At 39.6% G+C, this 24,328-nt stretch overlaps 1 long non-coding RNA gene across 1 annotated transcript; it reads left to right on the top strand.

Annotated features, from left to right (window-relative positions):
- Nucleotides 1-15,773: 15,773 nt before the first annotated feature.
- Nucleotides 15,774-22,804, top strand: LOC310645788. Its single transcript, XR_014493582.1, has 2 exons — nt 15,774-15,829; nt 21,005-22,804. It is a non-coding gene; the product is annotated as an uncharacterized lncRNA (long non-coding RNA).
- The last annotated feature ends 1,524 nt before the right edge of the window (nt 22,805-24,328 follow it).

The raw sequence follows: 24,328 nt of genomic DNA on the forward strand, positions 1-24,328 counted from the left end.
TGGGGAAACAGTCATAATTCCCTCTTCCCTAAGAGACAGGGTCTTACAATCATTACATGAAGGCCATCCAGGCATTGTCAGAATGAAAGCTTTAGCAAGAAGCTACCTTTGGTGGCCTGGCCTTGACAAGGACATTGAGGCACAAGTCCATGGTTGTTATAAATGCCAGCAATCTAGGCCTGAAATGCCACAGGCTCCAGTTCACAGGTGGGAGGAAATGCACATTCCCTGGTCTAGAATTCACATAGACTACGCTGGGCCCTTTCAGGGACAGCTCTTTCTCATAGTGGTGGACAGCCACTCCAAATGGCTGGAAGTAATTCCAGTCCCTAACATGACTACTGCTAGGACCATCCAGGTGCTGAGAAAACTCTTTGCCACAAATGGGTTGCCAGATGTCTTAGTTTCAGACAATGGGGACCAATTCACTGCTGCTGAATTTCAGGCCTTCCTCAGAGCAAATCTCATCAGACTTGCAATGTCTGCGCCCTTTCATCCATCTACTAATGGTCAAGCTGAACACATGTGAGGACAACGAAGGAATCACTCAAGCGCATTGTAACAGGTGACTGGCATCACAGATTGGCAGATTTTCTACTCTGCCAGCATTCTACGCCCTGCACTGCTACAGGCAAAAGTCCTGCAGAACTGCGTTGGGGGAGGCGATTGATCACTAAACTGGACAGGTTGCATCCAGATAGAGTGGCAGCAGAAGCCTCTCGACCAAAACCCCCTAGGGGGCTGCAAATGGATGATTGGGTTTGGGCCAGGAACTATGGTCATGGGAATTTGTGGGTTCCTGGTAAAATTACCAAAGCATCTGGGCCCCTATCTTATGAAGTGGGGCTGGAGGGAGGGTGAGTTGTCAGACAGCACATTGATCAACTCAGAAAACGGTTTCCAGAACGGCCACTAAGTGAGGACTGCATCATAAGTCCCTCCCAAGGTCCTCAAACTTGCGGCCAAGCTAGTCCTTACTTGGATTCTCAGGTCTTTTCCTTCATAACCGATGAGGAACCAGATGGAGAAGTGGGGAGTCCAGGAATGCAACATGGATCCCCTGAAGGAGCAAGCCAACCGGACTTCAGCAACCGCTGTGCCTACTTTGCTGATCAGTCTGACTCTGGGGTGGGCCAACCTGGAGAGGCCAGCCAGAGAGCATCTAATCCCCTTGACTCAGGAGCAACAAGGGACATGGGTCTAACCAGCCCACTGGGTAAGCTGGTAGACCACAAAGGGACTGGAACTCTGAGACGTTCCACTAGGACACACAAGCCTTCTTCATATCTTGCTGATTACGTTGTAAAATAAAGATCTATAATGTTGTTGTATTGCAACTTGCCACTGTACTACAGAAACTGGGAGTTATGATGTTAACTGTCTAGTGTGCTGTCAGTGAAGCCTATTCATTCAGATGCTGTAAGTTAACCTTGTAACCTATATGGGTTTATTTTCTATTATTATTATTTAGGATTGTTTTGATAATGAATCTTGATAATTGTATTAAGATTAAATTGTGTTACAATATTGTCTGATCTAAGAGGGGAGGGGTGTTATGTATTGGGCTCAAAGGTAATACCATGTGGGTTGCTGGAGCAGCTAATGGCTCTCCAGCAACCCAGACTACAAGTCTCCAGTGCTGCTATTGGCTGTCCCTAGGTGGCAAGGGTTGCTTCAAACCTATTGGCTGCCGCCTAGGGGCTAGACTATATATTGCGGCTAGTTACAACCCAGTTCTCAGTTCAGATCTTGCAAGCAATAAACCATGAGTTTTCCTGAACTCACTTGCCTTGTCTTCATTCCTGCGCCAAAGAACCCGCTACACAACACTGGCGACAAAGGTGGGATCCTGCTTCCCTGAAAAAGAGCTGAAGTCTTAGAGGGGAAGGCAGTGCACGCCAGAGGGAAAAGTACTATTTTTATTCTAACAATAACAGAATCTTAACTGTCTGAGTGTGTTTCCCTCTCTCCCTTTATCTTCCAGAGAATCCAGGAGGGACTTGTAGAAGACACTTTCTCAGATTACAGTTCTTGGTCAGATGCAGATTTCTTTTATCTGAGAGTGAACTTGGTTGTGGGTCTTCTGCCTACAAGAGAGCACACTGGTTTTTCTCCCTACAATGTTTTCCTTGCTGGGATTTCATTCCCTACAGCTAAGAAGACCTCAGCTAGTTGCAAGGGGGGTAATGGCAAAGTTCATCTATAAGGAAATTATTCAGTGGATGAGCTGGGAAGAGATTGAGGAGGAAGCAGCCAGGAAGAGAGAGGGGAGGAAAAACAGGTCTGATTTAAAAGGAAGGTCAAAAACTAATGGCTTATCTGTCCTACTGATGTTATGGCAGTGAGCATTTTGCTACTGAAGTGTTGCTTTGTTTTAAATAGATCCTGAATTTTTGAAATGTAGCACACTTGAAGGAAGCTGCTCAGTCAGTGTTTGAAGATTTGCTGCTCATTCTGAACAAGTTGCCCTACAGGAAACTCCCAATGAGCTCAATAGCTTAGCATTTTTTACTATAGTGGACCTCAGCAAAACTATGTCTCACTATTCCAATTATTTTCTTGTTTAATGCAAGATGTTATTGTTATTTTTTTATTGAAAAGTTTTACAATACATTTTTAAAGACATAAACTCCCTCCCTCCCCCCCCCCCCCAAACTTCCCAGAGCTAATACAGGGTATAAACTTTACAAACCTAGACTAAAATATGCTAACAAACTAAAAAAAACACATTAAATTCTATCACACTTTAACTCCCCTTAAACATAACTAAATTACTAACAAATAATGAATAACTAATGATACATCATATAAAACAAATACTTATTCAAATGCTAAATGAAACTTTTTAGTCCCATATTTATTCTGAATATATTCGATTCATCTTCTCCATTCCACAATATATCTCTGTTGCGACTGTTCTTTCAAATATGCTGAAATCTTTGCCATTTCCGCCAAGTTAGAAACTTTCAAGGTCCACTCTTCTATAGTAGGCAGTTCCTCCTTCTTCCAATATTGCACTACTAAAAGTATGGCTGCCGTAATTAAGTTCAGCATCAATTTTGTATCTATAACAGTAAAATCTGTAATAATACCCAACAAAAACAACTGCGGAGAAAACCTTATCTTTTTCTTAAACATCTTTTGCATATTCCACCATATTTTAATCCAAAAAGCTTTGACTTTTTTACAAGTCCACCATATGTGAAAATACGTTGCATCCTCACAACCACACCTCCAACATTTGGGCTAGCAGTTCGGATACATACTTGCTAGTTTTTAGGGTCTAAATGCCACCTATAAAACATTTTGTAAAAATTCTCTCTTAAATTTTGGGCCTGTGTAAATTTTACGTTTCTAACCCAAATCTTTTCCCAAGTATCCATTGTTATAACCTCCTGAAAATTCTGGGCCCACTTTATCATACAATCTTTAACGAGTTCCGTTTCTGAATCAATTTCTATCAATGCATTATATATCCTCTTTATATGTGCTTGTCCTTGATCTCTAATTTGTTTTACCAAATTTCCATCAGTTATCGAGAAACCAACTTTCTGATCTTCTTTCCATCTTGCATGTAACTGCGCATACTGGAACCTAGTTTGTACTATTTTCTTCTTTTAAAATATTTTCTTCTTTTAAAATATTATATGGCTTTAATTGCCATACATTCCTTTCTATCCTTAAAATTTCTTTATATGTAATCACATCATGTTTAAATCCCACACTTATATTTTATATTGCATGTTTAGGTATTGCCCAAATTGGTATTTTATAATTTAGCTTATGTCGATATTTTTTCCAAACTTGCAACAGGGCATACCTTAATATATGTGTCTTAAAAATATTATCCACCTTCTTATCATACAATAAATATGCGTGCCAACCAAATAATAAATCAGATCCCTCAATATTCAGTAATCTCCCTTGTGTTAAATTAAACCAATCACTAATTGATGATAAAGCCGCAGCCTCATAATATAATTTAAAATTGGGCATTTTAAGACCCCCTCTTTCACGTATGTCTTGCATTATCTTAAATTTTACTCTTGGTCTTTTCCCTGCCCAAACAAATTTATTAATACCTTTCTGCCATTCCTCCAAATTTGAGTCTTTTTTAAGTATAGGTATCATTTGAAACAAAAATAAAAATTTTGGCAAAACATTCATTTTTACTGCTGCAATTCTTCCCAATAAGGATAATTGTAATTTTTTCCAACTATCCAACTCTTTTTGTATTTTTGACCATAACAATTCATAATTATTTTTATATAATTTTACATTTGAAGTGGAAAGATATACCCCCAAATATTTAATCTTTTTAACTATTTCAAATCCTGTTAACTCTTCTAAAACAACCTTTTGTTCTATAGTCATATTTTTAGACAATATTTTAGTTTTTTGCGTGTTTATCTTAAATCCAGAAACTTTTCCATATGACGTTATTATCTCCATCTTACTTACGACTGAGTAAGTCGGTTGACTTACTGTAATAACCAAGTCATCCGCAAACGCTCACATTGATCTCTTATTTTAATTCCCTTAATTTTATTTGAATCTCGTATCTTAATCAATATATTTCCAATGTTAAAACAAACAACAAAGGTGACAACGGACACCCCTGTCTTGTACCCTTTGCAATATTACATGTTTCTGTCAAACTACCATTAACTATTATTTGAGCTTTTTGCTTCTGATATATTGCCCTAATATATTGTAAAAAATTATCCTCAAACTCCATTTTCTCCAGTGCCTTAAATAAAAATTGCCAGTCCAATTGATCAAAAGCTTTTTCAGCATCCAAAAAGATCAGCGCTGCAGAGACCTGGTTATTTCTTTCCAAAAATTCCAATAAATCTACAATATGTCTCACATTATTTTTCATTTGTCTACCACTTATAAATCCTGTTTGCTCACTATGAATCACTTGCTGCATTACCTTCATTAATCTATTTGCTAAAATTTTTGCAAATATCTTATAATCAGTGTTTAAAAGCGATATTGGCCTATAGTTTTTGGCTTGGGTAATATCTTGATCTTCCTTCGGAATCAGCGATATAAAGGCTGTTTTCCACGATGGAGGCACTTCTCCTCCCAACTGAATTGTACTAAATAGTTCTCTTAAAGGTTCCACCATTTCTAACTGTAAATCTTTATAATAGACGGCAGTCAAACCTTCTGTTCCTGGTGCTTTCCCCACCTTTAATTGTTTAATTGGTAAAATAATATCCATCATTTATCAATTGATTCATCCCTTCCCTTTGCTTTTGTGTAAGAACAGGGATATTAACTTCTCATAAATATCTATCTATATCTACATCTTGAATCTTATCCCTAACATACAACTTAGAATAAAAGTCAACAAAAGCCTTTTTAATAAGATTCTGCTGAAACACCTCTTTACCCTTGTAGTCTATTCTATCTATATTATGTGCCCTTTGTTTCTTCCTTAACAAATAAGCTAACCACCTACCCAGCTTATTAGCATTACAAAAAGTATTGTGTTTAACGTACCGTAAATTGGTTGCCACTTGATCTGCCATCAACATATCAAACTGACCTCTTAGTAAAGTAATTACCTCTTTAATCTTCCTATCAGATGGATTCAAAATTAGAGCCTTCTCTTTCCTCTTAATTTCCTCCTCTAATTCTTTTCGCTTATGTTCCAGTTTACGTCTATGCTTATTGTTCAAATATATTAAGACTCCTCTCATATAAGGTTTACTTGCATCCCAAACCATTTCAATAGAAGTACCCTTGTACATATTCATATTAAAAAATTCTTTCATCTGTTTTTTACACTCTTCCACATTTTCTTGATATCTAAACAAATTTTCATTCAGTCTCCAAGACTGCCTGTCTCCATTCTCTTTTTCTAGTTCCAACCATACTGGACTATGAACTGGTAGTTCTTGGACATATCTTAATCTTCTTAATCCTAGAAAAAAATCATTAGTAATTAATACAAAATCAATCCTAGAAAAAGATTGATGTCTATCGGGAAAAAAGGTAAAATCTTTTTCTTGCAAGTTTTTTTCTCTCCAAACATCTCTCAATTCCAGATCATCTTTCATCTCAAAAAAAGATTTAGGCAATCTAGCATGATTTGGTATACTTCTAAAAAGACCTTTTTTGTCCTTTTGTATATCCAAAACACCATTCCAATCTCCCATCAAGATACACGATTTATAATCCCATTGGGTTATCTTGCTATGTAATAGTTTATAAAATTCTCCTTGCTGTTGATTAGGAGCATATAATCCAACCAAAAGTATTTTCTTGCCTTCTATTAATAGTTCAATTATAACATATCTTCCTTGTTTATCTATTTCAATTAAATTAGCTGTTAAATTGTTCTTAACGTAAATAACTGCTCCATTTTTCTTGTCTGGAGCACATGCAATAAACTGTGTACCCAATCTAAAATTTATCAAATATTTTTGATCAGCTGCTCGAATATGCGTTTCCTGTAGACAAATAACATCATTTCTAAATTGTTTTAAATACTGAAATACTTTCTTTCTCTTGTGCAGGGAATTTAATCCATTAACATTCCAAGTTAGAAACTTTGTCGCCATCTTTTGCAACCTGAAGCTTTCGGAGCGCCTCTTGCAGAACCACCTGCACTCTCTTCAGTTTCGCTCCTCCCACTGCTTCACTGTAAGTAGGTTTTTGAGATATGGTTGTAGCTTTCTGTTGTTCTTGTCTCATTCGTCTAATTGTGGCCCGCATCATTCTTTGTTCTCTAACCTCTTCTGATGGCACCTGAGACTGATCCACTTCTGTAATTTGCTGGGATTCTTTATCCTTCTGCAAAGTAGCTCCTTCAGCTCCTTGTATACTCTCCACTCGAGACTTCACCATTCCTTCCTTTAAATTCTGAAGATGGCGGAGAACCTGCCTTCAAAATATTAGAATAAAAATCTCGTGCCTGCAAAACTGTATTAAGATGATATCTTGTGCCTGCATACATCACCGCCATGCCTACTGGAATCTCCCATCTAAACTGAAGTTGCCGTTTCTTTAATTCATCTGCCAAAAAAGCAAATTCTTTTCTTTTCCTTAAAATTCTTGGAGGAATCTCTTTCAAAATTAAAACTTCTTGCTCAGCAACTTTAAATCTATTGTTGTAAAAGGCTTGGATGACCACATTTCTAATTGATCTCTTTGTAAAGTAAACCACCCCATCTCTAGGTAACTTTCTTTGTCTTGCAATCCAAGAATTAACAAGAAATATTTTGTCTATATCCCCCATAATATCTTCTGCTTGACGCTCCAAAACCGGTTCAAGGGCTTGTGCCAATAATTCTTTCAAGTCTTCCTTAGGGTCTTCTTTCAATCCTCTAATCCTCACAGCAAACTCCATATCTCTATATTGTATCATAACTACATCATCATCAATCTTCTCCATCACATTTTCAGCATCCAGCATTTTAGCATCTAATCTCATATTGTTTTGACTGAGCTCTTCCACGCGATCATCCAGACGCTCAATACAAACTGCAAGCCCTTGAAATGCAGCCAAAATGTCTGCTCTTATTTCAGTATTCTTCTCCTCAATAAGTTCAGCTATTTCCTGAGATTGTATCTTTAAGGCATCTTGTAAGTCCTTTATAGTTAATGCAGGTGCAGAAGCAGGTACCGCAGGAGGAGGCATCAAGGCCTGTAATGAAGAATGCTGAACTGGTGAGGCACCAGTACTTCTAGGAGCCTTAGTTGGTTTAGAAGCCATTTTAACACCCAATTAATTTCTGCTGCGCACTTTCACTTTCCACACCGCTTGCAACTTTTTCTCTCAAAGTAATCAGAGTTAAAGTTCAAATACTTGCTATTACAATATTCACAGCTCTGCCTGCATCCAGGTAATCCAAAGTTAATTATTGATTGCAGGGATGGTTGCAGCGTCCTGCTCTGCTCCAAAGTCTTGGAACAGAGGAGTCCCAGAGTCCAGAGCAAATTCAGGCTTCGGGGGGGCTCTCACCCTTCAACCACCAGAACTTGAGCTCTGGTGGTCTAGGGGAGCTCTACCCCTACCTAAACGCTCACCCTCCCTTCTCCCGAGGAGAGGGTTTCTGAGCCACCAAACAGCTGATCGTCGCTGTTTTTAGCGGCTCTAACAGAAACAACAGGGCTGACGGCCGGAACGGCCGCCATCGACGGAGCCTTGCCACCAAGTCAAGATGTTATTGTTATTGTTTAATGCAAATTGTAAAGTAAAAAATTTTCATACCTAGACGGTAATATATTTTTCTTAATAGATGCCCCAGAAATCTCCTCTTAGTACTTTCCTTTGTAGTGATAGCAAATTTAGCAGCTGCCTTGTTTAATGCAAATGAAAACAGGGTAGATGGGGTAGAAGAACCCTGGTTTATTGATAGAAGAGAATATTTGTAGCTCAGGGATGAACTGTGGGGTCCTTGGCGCTCTCTGAGCTTGGTGGTTTTCTTACAAACATTTCATTACCCATCTAGCTAACATCATCAGTAAAAAAAACCATCTAGACTCAAACAGCAGCAAGGACCTCACAGTCCTGGCTTAGGAAGTCCATGGTGGATGAGCCCCTTAATTTTTGGACCAGCTTCTCTATTCCAGCATGGGATTCTGCAATCTGCCAAGTAATTAATTGCCTTTTAAAAAAATCTACCAAACTGTTTTAGGGATGATAGAGAAGTTAATTCATAATATCACTAATGAAAATCAGGAGTGGGTGAATTCTCTCCACGACTGCATCTAATAACTATATTTTGTTTTTGTTTTGTTTTTTTAAAAAAGTAAATCCCAAAGCTTAAAGGCACTCTTTCCATTAAGATTTTAGCAAATATTTAAATAAGAGATAAATGTATTTAGGAAAATGGATAGATTTACCAGCTTATGTAAAAAAGGTAAAGGAGTCCCTGCAGATTTTACTCCTCTAGTTGCCGACTCTAGGGGATGCTGCACATTTCCTTTGGAGTCATTGAAGTCCTAAGTCAATGCTGGAGTCAACATTGTCCGAAGACATTTCCACAATCATGTGGCCAGCCTGATGTCACAGAGTGCTGTTTCCTTCCCACCAAAGTGATACCTGTTTATCTACTCACATTTGCATGCTTTTGAACTGCTAGATGGGCAGTTCACCCCATCGTGTGGCACTGAGGTCTTGAATCCGGGCTGCCGGCTTTCCAGCCAACAAGCCCATCTTAACCCCTGAGCCACTGTGCTGCCCCTGCCAACTTATGGTTTTAACTTTATTCAGAGCATCAGATGAGGCTTAGGCATAATTATAGAGCCTTAACCTAACCCTAATCCTTAATTTTATTATCAGCATTTTTGAAAAATACCTGAAAACCATTCAAAATTAAAAATATTTCAAATTAAAGGTTGTTTCTTGCTGGTAGCATTGATTCTGGAACCTAATCACCCACCATTATTTGAATTTGCTTCTCTTCCTTGTTTCAGCTACACTGCACCAAATACCTGCAGAAGCACTTTTCTCATAGCTTCCATCTCCCAATGTGCACTCTTAAATCCAGAAATCAAGAAGCATTTTGGTTGCTTTTCCTGAAATCATTCTGGTCCCTGGAATTAAGAGTTCTCTCTTCTGGATGTCATACCCATAAGGAAGAAATAACCGTCTGTATGAGAAACGTTAAAATTTTCTCTTCAAATTTTCTCTTTGATGATGGTTAATTAGTACAAGCCATTCAGTCCTAGATCTAAAATGCCTGTGTCTGTATAAGAAGCTTCTCCAAATCTCACTCTTGAACTAAGTAACAAAACTGCAGGAAAAAGAGGGTGGGGGGAAAAACCCAACTTGATACTGCTAAGACTTGTCTTCAAAAATTTCTGAAAAATATTGTACCTCGTGCAAAAGACCACAGAGAAGAACTACTTTAAGCAATATAGTAAGTTGGGAACAAGTTTGGGCAATACAGGAAGAAGCAATTTCATGAATATATTACACTTGAAATATTACTATGTCCTCCTACTAGGGTCCATCCAACTGCTGGGAATGGAGCCACCCCGTTATTGCCAAAAGTCTTCTCAAGGGACCCTATCTGAGTCCCCAAAGCTAGCTTTCTGTGCCCTTGCTTGGGTAATGCGGAAGCAGGATCCAGATGCCTTCTCTATGTGGAATATGGGCAGGAATATATTTTGCAAATGATGGAGGGTCTTTCTTGACAGACCAAAAGCTCAAGGTTGTAATTCTGTGTCCCCAAAGACTCCAATACCAGATGAAGAAATCTGGTATTGAGAAATCTCTTCTAGCTTTCTCTGGCAGTCTTGAAGCTGACTCTGGTTAACATTACAAAAAGCCAATGAGTGTGTGTGTGTGTGTGTGTGTGTGTGTGTGTGTAGGGAGGAAGACAAGCACCACCGGTTTTGGGTAGGAATTGAGCCAGAAGCAAATCTTTGCACCCACAGCTACCCAGTCCTCTCACATGTTTCCAAAGATAGGGATGATTAAGGCCAGCCCATCTTAATAAGTTAAATACGTTGTTTATATTTATAAACAAGGAAGCAACAACCGAGAGAAGATGAAACAACCAAGAGGAAAATGAAAATAGCCATGTCTCGGTTGCCTTGCTGACTTCACTCTGGAAGGATATCAAAAAAATTCTGGAACGGTTTTGCGTTCATCAACAAAGTGATCCTGCAACAGTATTGCATCACAAGGATTTTTTTCCCTGCCTGTCCAGTGCAAAGCAAGTTAAGAAGACCCTGAGATGTTATGTCACGCTTGTATGAAATGTCAGTGATTTGATTGTATATAAGAAATATGCAAATAGCATATGAAACTTAGTAGTTATTGGCTTTTCTCTAAACAATGAAGTCAATTTAGCCATTTCAGCAAGTTTAGTCATTTTCACTAACCTTTCCTCCATTGTAGCTATTGCCAAACCTATATACAGTATAGTATATCAGATATAAAAACATTTAGATGAGATTCTCCTGGAAAGACACAGTGGTTCTTCAGCAGCCTTGTTTGGGGAAGGAGAGTGTGTGGGGTCCTTCCTGTATCCTGAGAAGTCCCTGTGAGGTTCCTAAGAGTTGGGAAGATCCACAGAGGCTGCCATCTTAGGAAATAAGTAGAAGTGGCCAAAGTGGCCCCTGCAACTGATGTCTGAGTCACCCGTCAAGCAGGGCAGGGCTTCAATCACACAGTGAGGGCTGCCATTTCAACTCTTCTGACCCTCCCTTGCAGACACTTTGGCTTCCTCAGAACAATCAAGGTAAAAATTTGAAAGACCCAGAGAATGAAATAAATAGAAAAGTTTCTTCCAACACATTAACATCAAGAAAAAAGTCAAGGAAACTGTAGACCCAGTAAAGAGAGAAGATGGCAAGGAAATTACATGCAACAGGGAGAAAGCTGAGCTGCTTAACGCATACTTTGCATCAGTCTTCACACAAAAAGAAACCACAGTCCAACACACACACAAAAAACACACTGCAAAAGACATACTAGCAACAAAAATCAAAATAAACAAGAAAATGATAAGAGAACACCTATCCAATCTTGACGAATACAAATCACTAGGACTGGACAGAATACATCCCAGAGTTCTAAAAGAGCTGGCAGATGTTATCTGAGAACTGTTGCACCTCATCTTCCACAAATCCTGGAGACCAGAGAAGTACCCGAGGATTGGAAAAGGGCTGATGTGGTCCCCATCTTCAAGAAAGGAAAAAACTATACACCAATCAGTTTAACATCAATAGCTGGCAAAATGCTAGAAAAGGTAATCAAAAAACAGATCTATGAACAACTAGAAGCAAACAAAGTCATAACTAGCAGCCAGCATGGGTTTGTTAAAAACAGATCATGCCAGACCAATCTGATTTCATTCTTCAATAAAGTGACTAAACTAGTAGACCAGCAAAATGCAGTGGACATAGTATACCTAGATTTCAGTAAGACATTTGACAAAGTAGACCACAACCTACTCCTTGGTAAGCTAGAAAAAGGTGGAATAGACAACATCACCGCCAGATGGATCTGTAGCTGGCTAACAAACCATACTCAATGAGTAGTCCCCAATGGCACTACATCCACATGGAGAGAAGTAATCAGTGGAGTACCACAAGGTTCCGTCTTAAGCCCAGTACTCTTCAATATCTTCATAAATTACTTAGATGAGGGAATGGAAGGGGAACTCATCAAATTTGCAGATGACAGTAAACTGTTAGGAGTAGCCAACACCCCAGAAGACAAACTCAGAATCGAACAAGATCTTGAAAAAATTGAACAATGGGCCCTATCCAACAAAATGAGTAGAGTAAAGCAAAGTCTTACACTTAGACAGAAAAAACCAAAGCAAACAAATACAGATTGGGCAAGACCTGGCTTGGAGGCAGTAACTGTGAGAGGGACCTTGGAGTCCTCGTGGACGATCATTTAACTATGAGCCAGCAGTGTACAGCAGCAGCCAAAAAAGCTAATACATTCCTGGGTTGTATAAAACAAAGGCATAGAATCAAGATCACACAAAGTATTAATATCACTTTATAAAGCCCTAGTAAGACCACACCTCGAATACTTTGCAGCCAATTTTGGTCACCATATCACAGAAAAGATGTTGAGAGTCTGGAAAAAATTCAGAGAAGAGCAACTAAGATGATCAAAGGCCTGGAGACCAAAACGTACAAAGAACGGCTACGGAACTTGGGTTTGGCCATTTTAAAGAAAAGAAGAAATAGGGGAGACATGATAGCAGTGTTCCAGTATCTGAGGGGCTGCCACAAAGAAGAGGGGGTCAGGTTGTTCACCAGAGCACCAGAGGGAAGAAGAAACAATGGTTGGAAGCTGATCAAAGAGAGAAGCAACATGGAATTAAGGAGAAACTTCCTGACAGTGAGGATAATCAACCAGTGGAATAGTTTACCCCCAGAAAATGTAGGTGCTCCATTGCTGGATGTTTTTAAAAAGAGACTAGATAATCACCTGTCTGAGATGGTATAGGTCCTCCTGCTTGAGCAGGGGGCTGGACTAGAAGACCTCCAAGGTCCCTTGCAGCTCTAGTCTAGTCTAGTCTAGTCTAGTCTAGTCTATATTTCTCTTCTTACTGGAAAGTTGGAGGACAGATTTTGGCATCACTTTAGGAAGTAGGTATTCACCCCTCTTTATACTGGAGCAAGGAAAGCAACATGAGACAAGGGTGAATATGGAGATTAATGCTTCTAGGTACCTTAAAAGCCCCATTTTATTAGGATAAGCTCTTGCAGACTACCAGAGAACCTTCCTCAGATGTACACTCTGCAGAGATCACTACAGCCATAATTGGAGGGGCTGAGCCCATCAGGGGAAAGAGAGGAAATAGAGGAGATCCTTATTTCTGGATTGTGACCCTTTACAAAGCAACGTGGCTGTGTGGAGCTTCCCTTTGGAGCCAATTTGGTCCAATTTCTAAATGAAAACCTCTTTCTGAGTGAAATCTATAAGTCGAACTGAACTGCCAAGAAAATGGCAAAGTGTGCAAAAAGCCCTCTTTTCTGAACTAGTACATAAAACAAAGTGATCCAGCTTAATCCAAATTGGAGTGTTAGATCAACTTGATTTTCCAAATCCGTTGTAAGCCTCTCCATTTTGGTAGCCTTCTTGACATTTCCTGGTGTTGGAACTTGGGGGACAAGATGGTGGCAATTGTGGCCCTTGGGGTGTGGGGCTGATGATATGATGCCAGGACTCCTGGTCCATCCAGCAATCTTATTTGGACCTTCAGGCATTGTAGTGTGTCTATGAGAAAGCCACCCAAAGAGTGGGGTTAAGTGGTTTTCAGGCTAGGGACGATAGGTGATATCTCCTTTGCAGGTATCTCCTTTGTCTGAAGAGGGTCATCCCAACCACATGGTCAGTTGGAGATAGGCCCTTTCTTGGTGGACTGTACTTTTGAATGTCAAGGTGAATAAAATTCTTCCCTTTGCATGACTCCAGGCCAGTTTTCTGGATTCTGCATTTTATCTGGGTTTCTGTTTTAATGTGGTCTCATTTGCAGTTTACACCTCTTTTAGATGATTATATGATTTATATGCTATTGTTATTATTTCAATACGGTGATGTTACTTTAATGGATTCTTACTCTATTCTTTATTAATTGCATAAACCTCCCTGGAGAATATTTTATTGCAAAGATAAATCTAACCCATCAAATAAATAAAGTAATGATTCATTTTCTATTCCAGTTTGTTATTTCAGTGAGGCATACTTTATGAACTGTCTCTCCCTCTATCCACTCTATTTTTAAGTACATGTATTAGTTTTTCCCATTCCTCTTTTATTTGAAATGAAAGAAGAAGTGATCAACAACTTAATTTGATGAATCTCTTTGCCCCTTTTCAAAAGACGGGATTTCTTTTTTAAAAACTCCTCACTTACACACTGAGAGGTGTTGGTGCTGGATAAGGTCTGCTAAATAATTGCAAATGGTAAATACCAACTAATTCCAGACTGGCTTTTATTGCATGGACTGGAACAGAGAAGAGGATAGTCAACAGGTCATTCTCTTCAGATATCAGATTTCCTTTCCTCCTTTGCTTTTGAAAGTGAGCTAAATATTTAAAATGAGTTTACATATCCTCAATTCAAGATTAAGAGGAAGGGCTGGAATTTAAATTGGAAGCAGAACATTATTCATTAACACACATTTTTAAAATATCATTGTGTTCAGGAGAGAAAATGACATTACCCTTAAATCAATGTTTTTCAAACATGCCAACTTGAAGATTTATGCACTTCAACTCCCAGAATTCTCCAGCTGCCTTTAAAGTTACCAAATTTGAAAAACACTGTATTCAATGAAGCAATGAAGTTAAATTAATGTTTGAACATAGTTTTCATTCATTTCAACATTCAGGATAGATATGGTGTTGCAGTACCTACCCAACTTCACAGAGTAGTCATCGAGATATGTTTAAGCAGCTCCTATCAATTATGTATCCAATGTTTTTGATCTATGAGTGATAGTGTGTAAAGCATATTTTGCCCTTGAAAGATGTATGTTCTCATTCAGAGCCCCTTGGTAGCCTTGGTAGCCCTTAGATTCACCAAGAGTAGCTTTGCTCCAATCCACAGGGATAAAGCAAGGACTAACAGAGTTGGAAGGGACCTTGGAGGTCTTTTAGACCAATCTTCTGCTCAAGCAGGAGACCTTATACAATTTCAAACAAATGGTTGTCCAATCTCTTTTTATCTCTTATAAATTATTGTATAAATAAATTGATTTGAACAGAATGAAATATTATTTCAAAGTGACTTATAAATGTTGCTATAGCACTGGCCACATTCTGGTCTGACCTTTCAACCAAATTTTTCCCATGAGCATTTGACTGGGATCACACTTGTCCTGTAAGTTGTGGCATTGTGTGATTTACTTGATGGACTTTCAAAGAGGTTTAAATTAAGGTTTGGGAAATGTTAATGGTTGGAGGGCCAGGAAAGGAATCATGGTTGGAAGAAGCATGCAGAGTTCTCATGACTTTGGGCAGAATTGAAGCTGCTGTCTTTCCTTCTCTTTCATTTCCTTTTTAATTCTATTTTAGTTCTATTCTATTCCCAGAATAATTATCTGAATTGGACACAGAAGAACAACCAAATTAGGTGCAGGAGCAGTCGATGTAGCAGGCAAGAACCAACGACTGCAGCACATTACTCAATTTTGACTTGTCAAACATCCAGCGATTTCCTGTCATCATCTGACCTCAGCGTTATCTTCCCCATTTTAGCTTCCTCTTAAGGAGAGCTCCCCTGCAAAACAACCTCTTCTCTTTGTGGACATCGCTACTCCTCCTCTTTGGCTTCAAATGGCAGAAGGAAGAGTCAAACTACCCAAATGAGGACTTCAAAGGGAGGAGGGTAAAGTATGCTTCTCAGGTTCTTCCAGGTGGTGCATTCCATAGATATTCTCATCTGGTTTGGTAAGAAGATGGATTGAATTACTCCTTTGGGGAAGGAGTAATTGGCCATTGTTTTCCAGGGAGTACAGTTACCAAAGCTGCCAATCCTGTTTAGCAATAAATGGTATGGATCCTTTCCACTTTTAGGAGTGGAATCTACTTCTTCTGAATAACTTTCTGTTCCCTAAAGATAGAGATGGACGGTATCTCCTGTCAAGGAGAAGATGATAAGTTTGAAAGGAGGCATGGAATCACAGCACTGGGGAGTCTCTGTCCACTTTCAAACTTTGAACGCTGGATTTGCAGATAGGTACATTTTCAAAATCTCACAAACCTATCTGAACAGGGACTAGAGTGGAACAAAAAAATGCACCCAGAGAATTAAAACAATTTCCATCACCGTTCAAAATTTGTTCTCTTTGAAACGTAAGTGGTCTAGGAATAAAAACCAAGACCTGGAAGGGAAGTGAACATTATTTGGCCTGCTGTCTTCCAACTTCATGCCTTTGTGTCCTTCCCAAAAGTTGTGTTAGGTAAGTAAGTTTAACTAATAGGTTTCTGTACCATTTCAAATGTACTATGGGTAACAGCACTACGTGCTGTTTAAACAAGACATTATTATTTGAATCTAAAGCTAAAATATTACAACCATTAACATTTAAATTTAAAGGTTTTTATTCTGGTTGAATTTGTGTCTTAAGAAACAACGTAAACAGATTAAATATCATTATTTAATTTTCCTACACAACATTCAGGTAGCAAAATAACAAAAATAAAAATGGGATAACATGAATCCTGATTTTTTCATTTAACACTGAAACAGTTCCTCTTCCATCTCTCTGTCAATTTTTAATCATATTTATATTCAATCTTCTGCATTAGAGCTAAATATTTTGTTCCCCAAATTTTAGAAAATTTAAAATTTTAAACATTTTAACTGTGCTGTACGGAAGAAAATTGAATAGCAAATATTTTACCTCTGTGTGATGAAAGTATTTGCTAAATACTTTCTATTGTTAAAAGCTGAAATGCAGGAATTTTTAAAAATGGGTTCCCATAGCTGCCAGATCCATAGTGCAAAAATAGGAATGATAGACAGAGGCCAGCAAAAAGACAAAAACATCAAGCTCTTCACTACACCTTGTTTTCAGGTGGGCCTTTTCACCCAGCTGTGCATTAACTGTAGCAAACTTAAGAATATTTTCTTGAACACTGTCTTTGGTCTTCACTTTGGTTTATTTATTTATTTAGATTTCACATTTTTTAATATTAAAACATAAAAACAGTATATAAAAATTAAATTTTTAAAAGGATAATGAAGCCCTGCAAAAAGTGACTTTAAAAGGTGAAGGGCACCAGTAGGCCCCTCAACTGCCTGCTCTTCTACCGCACCCTGCCTTGAGAAGCCGCAGAGCCTCTGCAGAATGCGGGGGGGGGGGTCTCCCTCTGGGGAGAAATATTCCACGGGGGGGGGGAAGGGAGGCAACCACAGGAGTTCTATAGCTGACGGGGTCTGCAACTTACCTTCCCTGTCTATATTATATATTACTATTCATGATTGTTCAGAAGGAGTGCTTCATATTATTCAGTCGAAGGGAAATTTATTGTGGCAATATGAAGCATTTAAAAAGCCATCAGAGATATTTTGTGATTTTTGAGAGCCATTTTTCATTTCCTTTTTACAATCTCAGGAATGTTTTTTTTATTTTTACAGATTTAATTATGACAAGTGTTTGTACCTTGTTTGGTGACAGGACTCAGTTACTTCTGGGAACATTAAACTGGACTTTGATTTAAAATTAAGATTAACTATTGAAATCAATAAGGTAAAGGTAAAGGTAAAGGTTCTCCGTGGTCATGTGGCCGGCATGACTAGACACCAAAGGTGCACGGAACAGTTACCTTCCCACTGTAGTGGTCCCTATTTTTCTACTTGCATTTTTACATGCTTTCGAACTGCTAGGTTGGCAGAAGCTTGGACGAGTAACAGGCGCTCACTCTGTTACGCGGCACTCGGGATTCAACCCGCCAAACTGCCAACCTTCTGATCGACAAGCTCAGCGTCCTAACCCACTGAGCCGCCGCGTCCCTTTTTGAAATCAATAGGTGTGCCTAAAATTGCTATGAAACTTGACTCCTTTATTAAGATAAATTGGTAACTTGGCATCATCTTTCTTAATCTTAAATATTGACATTAATACAGAATTCTGGATCTAAAAGAATAGGCATGTAATAACCATAAGCCCAGGGACGAGGGATGTGGTGGCTCAGTGGGTTAGGACGCTGCACTTGTCGATCAGAAGGTTGGCAGTTTGGCGGGTCGAATCCCGAGTGCCACATAGCAGAGTGAGCACCTGTTACTCGTCCCAGCTGGCTCTTCGGCTTTGAAACGGAGATGAGCACCGGCCCCTAGAGTCGGAAATGACTAGCATGCATGTGCAGGGGAACCTTTACTTTTAACCATAAGCCCAAAAAACCTTTGAGACTTTCTTTTCAGATATGACTCATGAAATCCACAACCCATTAAGTAGGTTTTGGCCTAGGATGCTCTCCAACCGAGTTCATAGTTCAGGGGTGTCATGCAAGCCCAGGAAATTGGATTAATTGAAAAAATGTGATTGTTAACCATTAATAAGCATCTCATGTGACTGCAATCTTAGAAAAGTTTCAAATACTGGATAAGCTGTTCTTTGTTAATTACATGCTATAAAAATAGATGGGAATAAGAGGATTATGCTGTAGTCTTTTAATCCTCCCCCCCTCCCCGTCCCCAATGCTGCGCTGCATAAAATCTTTAGAAAACAAGCAAAAAATCTTTAGAAAACAAGCAAAAAAATTCCCAGATGGCTGGCACACATGTTCTGAGTGCAAATGAAGCCAGTCTGATACATCACTAGGAATGGAAATTCTCTTTCAATGAGAACCTAAAACATGTAGGGGATTCCAAACAGTTCATTCATCATGGACAGTTAGCTTTTAATGGGCCTTTCATGGATTCATTAGCACACACCACCAACCTTCTAAATGGCTCTGGGAAAGCGGCATGCAGACTCAGTTGGCTGTTGAGCATTCTTTGCCACAGCCCTCTTGAAGCTGCAGATGCCCAGCCCTCTCTTGCCCTTGGATGCCCTTCCTCACAGTATCAGGGTTGCAAAACCCTGACAGCAACAATTAGGTTTTTATCCTCCTCTTTCTCTGCTGCCATCTAGTGTCTATTTAGGAGTTGCAGCTCAGATCTGAGTTCTAGGGGAGAACCTGTAGGGCTCCAAATGTTGGCTAACACACCCCCATCCTCCCATATCATGAGATAATTATGTCTAATTGTTGCTGGAGTTCAGCAACATCTAGATCAATGTTTCTCAGTTTCAGCTGCTTTGAGACATGTGAGCTACAACTCCTAGAATTCTCCAGACTACTGAAGTTGGAAAACAAGGATCTAGGTGTTCACATGTTTCCTCCCTTCTTCTCAGTTGGATCTCAGGTTAGTCCCAGATTGGACTGCAGTGTCCTTTTCAGCAAGATAGATCAGGGGAGAGGCAGGTCAATTATGGTTGTGATTACGGATTGGGGCTGCTCTTTGTTTCTTCTTCCTGTGCTGGCTTCAGAGATGGAATGATTTCCCATCCGAGAAGCTTGGGGAAGAGGGACAGAAAAAATTTGAGTAAAAAATATCAGAGAGAGGGAGGGGGAGAGAGAGAGGGAGGGAGGGAGGAGCCTTGTGGTTCCATGCAGATGGGGGCCACATTTTGCGAGAACCCTGACCTCGGGATACTGTGCTTGGTGCAGACTACACATCACATTTACCTGCAGAATAGTCCACCTCCTTTAGTTGAGTTGTTGTGCCGACCCAGCCCAGGTCCTTGGTGAATATTGTATTAGGATGATGTGTGTTTTTTGTGTCTGTACCTGACCTTTTCCTCCATTTTATTGCTCTTTACTGTTTAAAGTGTGAGCTGCCCATAGTCGAGTTGAATGGCTTCTAAATTTAAATGGATAAAAAGCACAGTACAGCTTCACTTAGCACAGCTTATGGTTCCTTATTTGTGCAAGTCCAGTAAACTAAGCCAAGTAAACCATAGGTGAGTTAGCCAGTTACGCAGTCCAGAGTTTAGTCCCAGTCTGGTTTCACATCATTTGCAAACTCAAATGCACTTTGGCTATTTGTAGCCTATTGAAGGCTATCATATCTGCAGCCACTAGAGGACAGCAAACAATCAATTTTTGCAGCTTAGACACAATGGTCCCATGTGTATATCCAGCCAAATAGTATCCAGCTTGGGCAAACCCAGACAACAATTCATGAATCAGCAGACTGCTGTGTGACACTTCTCTCTGCCCAAGGGGGAGAGAGAGAGAGAGAGAGAGAGAGAGAGAGAGAGAGAGAGAGAGAGAGAGAGAGAGAGAGAGAGAGAGATATGGGGGAGAAGCTGTTAGTACAATTGCAACCCATGCAACTAAATGTTGGCTTCTCCCTTTCAAAAAGGAAGTAGCTCATGAAGCTAATTTGGGGCATTTTTTTTCAATTCACCAGGTGAAATAGAAGAGAGTTGTTGCAAACATTATGTCTGTGTCCTTTCCAGACTGATTGATGTTTTTTATAAGCTTGTCATGGGAGGGAGCAAAGAGGGTGACCCTTGTTGAAGGACACCATCACATCTTGGGCACAGAAGGTGGATCTGGCCTTGGTTTTGCTGTTTGATCTGCAGCTGCCAAGCTCTGCCTTGAGGTTTGGTTAGCTGCATTAGCTGAGCTGCACAGGGGCTGATTCCATTTGCAGGACTCAGGTCATGTCTTTGATCTAAAGCTAAAGCGTTTATATGCCACTCCTCCTAACATTTTTCAAAGCACATTAATCACAAATAAAGATCATAATATGGTCACTGATTATATTGTGTCATCTATATATTCAATAATGCACATATTAAAATGTCTAGAAGGAATACAAAACTCCACTATATTTAGAAAAAGATAAGAAAAGAATCTTTCCTGTGAAAATCTTCTCCTCTGTGCAAAACTCAAGAGAATTTGGCAGGGTGTTTTTCTCAACAGGTGTTATTACTGACAAATTTAAAAAATTCTGCTGAGTGAATGTGCAGGCTAACAGCAGTTGTTTCTTCTTATTCTTCATATCCAGGTCAATTCTGAATTCCACATAAGACCCTCAAACCTCTTGGGTAGTTTTAGTACATGCACACATACACACCAACAGGTGTTAATCTGGGATGGGAAGACATTCAAGGATGTAAAAGGTTTGGTACTACATATCTCTAATTGCATTTAGATTTCCTCCAAAACTGTGAGCAGTAATCCAGTTAGATTGGTGCCCCAACTCTACCATGATCATCTATCTCTGTGGACTTCAGTAGCTGCAGGCTCACTCAGGCCTGTGTAGGGGTCCCTTATACTTCCCCTCCTTCTCCTGAGCCATCAGCATCTCTGACTGTTCTTACATGGGACCATCTGCACATCTGCACTGCGCTTCATCATCTAACTGTGCAATGCATAAAATATGTGGCAGAAATCTGTTTCCATAGCATACTGATCATTGGTATTTTTGCAACCAAATACAACATAATACTGAAACCAGATCAGCAAGCTAAGGCAACAGAAACATTCAAAAGAAATTCCTGGGCCATCCAGGAGAATCCAAAGCAGGCGGCTGGCCAGCCTTGGCAGGCCCAATTCAAGTCAAAGGCCGACTGTTTCAGATGCCTCCAAGATCAGGGAGATGCCAAGCTGCAGACAGAACATTTCATGGAGTTGCTAACTTTTGTTCTTTCACATTTTCAGGCTGCCTATTGATGAAGATGAAGCCAGCCACCTTCTACAGGAGCCCTCAGTGTTGCCCTCTGTGTATTTGACAAGCTGAGTTCGACACTCATTGTGGCAGTGTCAGTTTGTCAAATATACAAAGTGCGGCATTTGTCCAGCAACGGAACAGCAGATCTTCCAGAACTCAAGTTGCAGGGATATCAGAGGATGCAAAAAGCAAATGGCAAAATTTTGTATTTTTTCCAAGATTTAGGTACTGGTTTTCCCCATTCAGCATCTTTAGAAATGGCATCAACTCCAAGGATAGATACATATTCTGTATATATGTATTTGGTGGTGTCAGCAATTCAGGGTAGACCAGGCTAGAAACCAGTCATGCGGGCTAACGTTGCTTTTATTATATGGCGTCAATGACAGAACCTTGCAAGTCTGAACAGGCTTCCTCCCTCTCTCTATCTTTGTGAGAACCAGGGAGGTGTTGTCTAAAATGCTTTCTCAGGTTACAGTTCTGGTCCTGATTCAGATTTATTTTATTTCACTATTATCTTGATAGGGGTCTTCCCCCTGTTCCTCAAGGTCATTCCTTCTGTCCATTGCAGGTCAATGCTTTAAAAATTATTGCTTTGGGCCTTATGCAAAGACTCTTTGATGTTTATTAAAACAGCCTTTTTCCACTCATCTTCTTGGCCCTGACGAAAACATACTGCTGCTTTAAGGAATCTACTTATGTTGATGTAAAGTTAATAAAACTCGTAAAGGAGCTTCAGCTCTTTTCAGGCTTTTGTGTACAGGCGTTGGATAATGAATTATTTCAGTTCGATCTGTGCAGACACATTTCCAAAAGCGTTTATGTGTGTAACTAATCAGGCAACTTTAATGAATAGCAAAGAGGTGTTGTGTTGAGCCACATAAATCACTCAGACTCTTTGCTGCCCTGCAGCTACTTTTGCACCCTGAATGTGGAACCCTCCAGGAGTCACCACAAGAAGAACATAAATGTTAACTTGAGGCTCTTTTCAGCCTCTGTGTTTACACGTATTTCAGCAATTGATTTTTAATTATTTGCTTTTGTCCATGTTATCTGAAAATAATGGACTGAAATTAAAATAATTGTGATTTCATGATCATCAGCTGGGTGATCATTGAAAACCATTTGAAGGTATGATACTATTTTTGTTGTTGTTTTGCAAGTGTGGATAATAGAAATAAATGCCGCCTTCGCTCCCACATCGGAATTCCTCTATTTGCTACAAAGGCAGAGGATGAACATGTAAAGGTTGCTAGTTGGGTATATAAGGTCCCAGTTTCTTACATGAACTTGAGATATCATATCAATCTAATCAGATAACCCAAGCAGAGACTTCTTGATCAAGCAGCACTTTATTTTATCAAATTAAGCAGCTGGGTGGTTAACAATCTGGAACGCTGGCAGAATTACGTCCAGAAGTGCCACACCTTGGAAAGTTGGTAGCATTGCTTTATAAACTTTGTTAGCCAATGAAAATCAGACAACAAAGCCATTACATCATAAAGAAGACACCAATCATTCCTGTACACTCCCTTATTCCCTCCCTCAGTACATCCCATCCATGTACATGATTCTCACGCATGCATGAGATTTCCCTAGTGCAAAAGCCGATTACAAAAACCAAGAAAGCAACAGTTAGACTAAACAATTTTCCTTTGTTCCAGAACCCTTCAGGTAAATAGTTACCAAACATGCCAACCTTTGAATCATGGAGCTATGAGAATAAGACTGTACGTAAAGAAATAACACACTTATACAGAAACCAAGCAAATCCTTTTGAAAGTATTTAAGCAAGAATAAAAGAAAAGAGGAACAAGTGATTATACTGTAATATTTGTCTTATGTATGTATGCATGTATGTATGTATGTATGTATGTATCATACAGCAATGTTACCTTAGCCAGGAGTCTACAATGCTAACACAGAGAAAGCCTTTGCCAAGAGGTGCCCCTTTCTATTTAAGGGTTTTTTTTAATCCTCCCTTTGTTTTTATAAATAAGGTGGCAAAAATACTCCTTCCTCCTCCTTTTTTTCCCCTAAAACAACAACTCTGTGAGGTGGGTTGGGCTGAGACTGATTGGCCCAAAGTAACCCAGCAGGCTTTGGTGCCTAAGGTGGGACTCAAATTCGGAGTCTCCTGTTAATTGGCCCATCCAGTCAGCTTTCATGCCTAAAGCAGGAGTAGAACTCACTGTCTCCTGGTTTCTGGCCTGGCCAAGACCTGGTCTAGCCAGATCATATCTGCTCTCTCCCTTGTCTTCCTTTTCAGAAGTGAAAGAAAGAAGGGAGTCTGCTACTATGTTTGTAAACCTCACAATAGGGAGGGATCAGTTGCAAGTAACTGGCACCTTGGGGAGCTTTACCGACTCCAAGGGAAGATAGGTTGGATCCAGTGGTTTCAGATCCTGAAGAGGGAAAATATCCAGGAAGGATGGGAAATTCCACAAAAGGAGGTACTGAAGCTACAATCACTAACAATCTCTACAAGAAGAAAAAACAGGAGAAATTAAAAGAGAATGGAGTACACAGCACCCACAAATGCTGAAGAGAAAAGGGGACAGCATCACCATCAGATGGATTTGTAAGTGGCTGACAAACTGCACTCAACCATGTAGTCCTTAATGGAACTACATCTACATGGAGGGAAGTGAGCAGTGG

The sequence above is a fragment of the Vipera ursinii genome (assembly GCF_947247035.1).
Source record: "Vipera ursinii genome assembly, chromosome: 12".
Lineage (NCBI taxonomy): Eukaryota > Metazoa > Chordata > Lepidosauria > Squamata > Viperidae > Vipera > Vipera ursinii.